Raw genomic sequence first — 6717 nt, forward strand, 5'->3', positions numbered from 1 at the left:
AGCGGCTCTGTTCCACATTGGATGTGAGAAAGTTTAAACCCCAACATCTCAGCCTCTGAAAAAACATGAGACGAACAAGTGTGTAAGTCAAACAGTGAGTCTGATCTTATGTGTCCTTTACACTGTACATACTTCCAGTGCTGGTATCATCTTAAAGTCCCAGTATGTAACTTACTTGGCTTTTTATTAGCAAAAATCAAATATTGCTTTCATAAATACGTATTTCACTGAAGTCGAATCACACCCACATACAAATGAAAGCTTTCTTGTACCTTAGAATGAGTTGTTACAAGTCGTTACAAATACATAAGTGGGCGACGCACCGAACTGAGGCTGCCATGTTGCATCGTCATTTATTACGTTCAGTGGCAGCGTGAACGTAGGTATCCAACCGGATGTCATTTTACTCGACGAGAGAGAGACGGTAAAATGTGGGTCAGGTAAACAATACGACATCACCATGACAACATATTGTCACGCCTGTATTGATTTGCCTCGTGCTGGCGGACCACTTTTTTACATAGACGCTTGTTTATCCTGTTACATGCAGCGTCTGTTGTCTGTCTGACGTCTGCCCGATTTCACGTGAATGCAACATCAAGAATACATTCAGATTATGCAACTGCACCGCTAGATGGGGGGGAATTCCTACACATTATACCTTTAACTACTGTAGCTTTACCCACAATACAATACACTGTCTGTGCTGTATGGATCATCAGTTGGAGATGACGCTGACTTTTGTCTGAGGCGTGGCAGCCTTTTACAGCAACATTGTGTCATCAAATCTTCACAGGCTTCTTATTTTGAATCAAGTGCAAGCTGTAAACATTGAAATGTCAGACAAAATGAGCTGATAAAATCTGTCAGGGACAGTTGCCTTTTCTGTCAACAAATCGATGGTCCCTGGCCTCAAATCAAGGACCAGTTCTTTAAAAGAAAAGAAAACACCAACTATTTCTCAGGGTAAATAGCAGCCTAACAGCGGTCTGGCCATAGCAAACAATCGGTGTTAACTGGATAAGGGTTTGGAAGTCAAGTCGCATGGATGGGCGAGTAACACGTCCATCTTTCATTAAGGAGACTGTCCTGTATAGACCATTAACTTGTTCTCAATCTCAACCATACTTAAGTTGCCATTTGCAGATCTTGCAGACAGTGAGAATTGTCCTCTGTGAATACTCTTGTGTTTTATAGCATTATGCAATATCAATGCCCAGTGATGGGGTTGAATATGAAGATTCATCTTGCATTTCTGTGCAGACAATTGCTGAGGTTTATCAGTGTCGCCGATAGACTGAATTCTTATTAAGCCTTAAATCAACAATAAATACAGCATGGACCCGTGAAATAACAGCGACGCTTAAAAAAAAGTCCCCTCTGATGGAAGTCTTCATTAATTTTAAAAGAGCTTAATAACATTGTATGAAAAAAAAAAATCACAAAATCTTATCAACTGTCTCCTCAAATACTCTATCGCTGCAGATAAATACTTAAATGTGCACTGGAAAGTGGGAGAAGAAATGATAAAGAGCCGCTCTGGAGTTCTTAAAGCTTAGATATTTCTTATGAAGTGGATAATCTAAACTCCTTTTTATAAAGTGTTCATATCAGGCATGCATATCCATTTGCTCTCCTTTGAGTTATTACATTAAATCTGTTGAAGATTCTCCATCAGGCACGAACAGAGTCATCTAAAATGGAATAAAACAATTGTCCTCAGTACCCATCATTAAAATTCACACTGCATACTTGTTACAGCAGAGCAGACACAAGGAATTAGACTTTTTGAGAGTGGAGGAGCCATTATGTGATTAAATTACCATTCATAATTTTGCTATCTGGTGCTTTTAGGCTGGATGGGAGCCTGGATAAACATCCCGCCTCTTCCAGTAGAGATATGTGCATTCTGTACTATGCCATTATTTATTGAAATAGCAGTTTTTAGACAGTGCTTTCAGTATCATGTGGGAGCAGGAAAGAGACATGATATCATCAGATTGTTGCTCTGCCCTTTTATGTTTATTGCTTAGAAATGAACAACAGTCTTTGATTGGTTTTCTGCACGTGTGGAATCGATCATGTTATATTTCCAGTACTGTACATATGAGTATTTTTCTTTTTCTTTTTTAAATATCAGCTCTGCCCCTTTCTTTCTGCGTGAGGCAGACAGGGTCAAGTATTGAAGTGAAATATTGAATTCAGCTCAGAGAAAGCAATACGGCCTTTAAGTTTTTTGTGCACGCCATAAAGGACTCGACATGTCGCATTTCAAGGTTTCAAAGCTACTTAGGTTGAAGAGTGTTTGAGTTTAAGACTGCAATCATTGCTCGTTGTAACGACACATTAAATCAAATTTTGTCAGACCAGCGGCGCTTCGAAGCCGTCAAATTCGGTCGACTTATTTCGCTCTGCACAGTTTATAAAAACAGCTCACCTTCAGCAGAGTGAACCGAGGTGTATATACTCAGCTCAGACAGGGTCATAAATATTTCCATGCTGATCAACATGAACTTGGTTTACAGCTCTCACCTTTGTCAAAAAGTTGGTTCAGATGTCACCCGAGGTGCCGATAAATCACATCCAAACACACCAAACCTCCATTTCGCTCTGTTCTTTCTGTAAGCCTGTGATTTGTGGTAGTCTCCATTTTTGTCAGCTACATACCCAAGTGGGCTACAGTTTGTCTAAGCTCTGAGACTTTTTGTTGTCTCAGTCATAAATTAGATTGGTCATGTCTTTTTCAGTTAATCCTTCCAGAGATTATAGTCATCTTTTAGTGACTGAGGACAACTGAGCTAACAGGGAGTACTTGTTTTCGTTTTGCGCACTTTTAGAGTTCAATCAACGCCTTCTAACAAAGTATTGCAAATAGGAGACTTCCCTGCATACGCACTGAATACATGCATAACAAAGCAGTCACTACATATTAGATTTTACATCCAACTGCTGCCAGATGATTAGAAAACAAATACATTGGTAACAGTGACATAGTCTACTGCTTGAAGACACATTACGACTCTGGAGATATGTAAATGATTAATCAGGACTGCTTCAAGGTCAGGCACTCGGGCAATTTACATTTATCATGGCCATTCGCAAAACAAATCAATCTTCCAACCTTAACCCCTATCACAGCTCCATATGCAATCAGGTGAGCTGAGCAAAAAACACATGTGCATTACTGATAGACTGACTCACTGGGGGGTATTGAGAGGCTACATCCTCCCACACTCTTGAACGCGTCCTGTATGGGGAATCAGATGCACAAAAAAAAAAAAAAAGTGACAGATATGGAGCAATAGATGAATAACTAAAACCCCCACAGAACTGGGTGCCAGGCAACAGATGCTGATAACTGCCTCAGATTAGGTCCTAGATTGTTGGCGGCTCCCGCCAAGACTCTGATGCTATATTTACAGCCCGCCTTCCCACCCCTCCACCCTGCCACCCCTCCTCTGATCATGTCTGTGCCACCATGGTGTGTCATCTCCACATTATGTCTGGCATCCATGATGGAGTGCCAGGTGTGAAATGGAGATGAAATATTCATTTTGAACGCCAGGACTTTCACTTTAAGCAGGGAGTGATACTGGAGTAGGAGGAAGATAGATTGAAGTTTTGTAGTATATACTGTATTCATTCACATTTGATTGGGGCCCCAGATGTAGGGGGTTAAATGTGGTTCTTGCATGGGAACCTGGAACAGCTTTCACACAGGTGATGAGACCCCATCTTGGGCCCACCATAACCTTTAGTGGAAATATTCTTCATCATTCAGGGAGCTCTAGTCAGAAAATCACAGTATACTTTTTTCACACTTTTTTCCCTCTGTGCTGAGCTAAATGTCAATGTTCTGTTTAGTCCTGGACACCTTTAGAAAAATGAGCAATGGACTCTACAAAAATACTCCAGTCAACAATTCTGTCAGTGGCGATAAGGAGGATGTTTCTTTTGAAGAGGACTTGTAGGGTTTACGCATTAAGTTGTTCTGTTGTCAATATTAAGGATGTGAGAAATTGGCCATCATTGGCCATCAGGGCATTTATGGAGCAAATGCAAAAAAAATAGTGATTAAAGCAGAAGTAAGCAGAATATTTGTGTTAATATAAGTCTTAAATAGTTATATCTTCCGACAGCAATGTGTTTGGTCAGAAACACGGGTCTGTCAGTCACTCTGCTCTGCTGTAAGCTGAGGAGAAAACTTTCCTTGTATCCTACAACCTTTATCCAATGAGGAGAGAGAACGGTATAAAGGGGCGGTCCTCTCTGTGTGTGCAGCCAAGGGATGCGTGTGAATGTGGTGACGTAGGGACGAGGGCGGGGACTGCTAACTCCATCGGCTGACAGGAAGTTAGCCAAAACGACCGGATCGCTTACTTCTGCTTTAAAGCTCTCAAATAAATGTTGTAGCAAAAAGAGCAACATTATCTCTGAACAGAAGTTCAGAAATACTCAAAAACACAATTATCACATTTGTCGTTTTAAACTTTCTGGATTCACAGGCCAAGAACAAATACAAATCCATCTCGGCCAACTGACTAAACCTAAGTAAAAGGAAGACCTTGCAGAGTAAATTGTTTGGAAAAGGGAGAGGAGGACACAGGACAAAGACTCTGAGGACACAGATTCTCCACAGCAGCCAGTCAGCAGGCTGAACAGAGCGGCTTAATTGAAGAGCCTGAAATAGAGACTCTCCTATTAGGCCTGAAGAGGCTCCCTGCACCAGCAGCCTATCAGGAGTGAAAATCCTCTGACTTTGCTCTCTGTATACCCTGAAGACAGCAGAGGGAGGGGAAAAAAGGGACACGATTATCAAGTAGCACAAAGATGCTACATCGTCATGGGAGGCTCATTTGTGCATGTTGAGCCAATTTAGTGCTGACACAAGATGCTGTGTTTTGTAACTTAAACCCAAATGACTGTACTGTACACTGTGAGATTTTGCTCTCCTCCAGTGGCAAGATTACAGTGTCATGTTTTTATCACAGCTTTAGTAACTGGTTTACAACCCTATCTACCATCAATACATCAGTAGAATGACCTTTATTTTCAACCAGTGATTGCAAAAAGTCCTGGATTATCCATGACAGTCCCCAGTATGATCTGGCCACTGGTGTCTGTGTTGTGTGAGCATTGCGCTCTACTGGCAGCTTCATGTATTACAGAGGGGGACTCCAGCTTGCTTTTGAGGCAGCCTTGAATTTTCAGGTCTACGGCACAGTGAATACCTCGACTGATTTTTGTCACACGGCATCTGGAGCTCTATGGCTCAGAGCCTGCAACAACAACAAAAACAACAACACAGCTGTACCCTCTGCCCCCTATAGGATTAGACCTCCACAGTCAACTTTGTGTGCTAATAAAACGCCACAGTTACAAGAGGATCACAGAAAAACGCTGGGTATGTATAATACCTCCGCCTGTTACTGTCCTGAGAGCTTTTAATTTGAATATTGGCTCATCTACATTCTCTAAAACACTCCCCCTCTTCGATTTCTCAGGTTAACTCAGAAACCTGATGACATTTATACCACCTCCTTGTAAATAAACTCCTGTCTTATTGCAGCTCTGCAGGCTCTTAGTGACAGTGCCACCAGATGGCAGTCAATAATACTGTAATTCCACAAATCCAGCAATCAATGCAAGGGAAGCTTTTGCTGGAATATCCAATAATGCTGGAATTACTCATGTAAACGGTCTGCAGATGGTTTATGTGGTGACATTAATAACATTTAGGCTATCTTTCCTTGCAACATTGCAACTGTGAGATAAACTAACTAACTACTTACAGACTTAGTGTACGGAGTATTCATGTTTTCGTCCATCTTGTGTTGTATGCTATACTAATTTTGTGATATCTGTGCATGGCCTACATGCATACAATTTTGATATATTTTAAGGATTTTCAGTTTTTGTTACTTTCTGCATTGTAGCAAATTGTTTTTCTTATCTACTAGTAACAAGTTACTTCTCAGATTAAGACATATTTAATTTATTGCTATAACACAACCATAAAGAAGCCAGTTAAAGTGATCTCTATCTTTCTCCATCTCCATCTTTCAATGCAGCCATATCATAATCGCAGTTACAGTACACCACTCTGGCAGGGGCCACATTATGTTTACATTTTGAGTAGATTTTACTATGGAACTTATTCAGATTGTAAGTGTAGTCAAGAATGTTATATTTATAACAGTGTTTTTTTTCCATGGTGGTCTTACTAGTTTTACATGTACGTAATGGATGTGAGCCACATTGAACCAAATTGAACAGTGAACCAAATAAATGCAGCAAAATATCAACTCGGCTAATTATCATAGAGATATTATATAATATTCTTATAGAGAATTACAGCCATACCTGAGGAATATTAGAACAAACTATAGAGTTTGAAATGCGCTGAGGTTGTTATTGTAATTAAACTCATCATTTTCAATAGTCACACAGTAGAACCATGCAGCTTTGCAACTGCTTAATTTACTGTATAAATAGTAGGCTACTGACTACTCACTGATCACTACTCGCTTAGATTAGTCAACTTAAAACTGTGTATCTTCTGTTTATCCGTTTTGTCCCGGTTTAGGTTGTTTTATGTTGTGGTAAATGTGCTATTTTCCCCTAACATCTTAGGTCGATGTATTTAACTTGTTGTTTTTATCGCTGTCTGTTGTCACTAGAAGGCCAACATGAAGGACCACACAGACAATCTAAGTC

This window comes from Trachurus japonicus, chromosome 5, assembly GCF_045865225.1.
Source record: "Trachurus japonicus isolate A0001 chromosome 5, Traja_1.0".
Taxonomy (NCBI): Eukaryota; Metazoa; Chordata; class Actinopteri; order Carangiformes; family Carangidae; genus Trachurus; species Trachurus japonicus.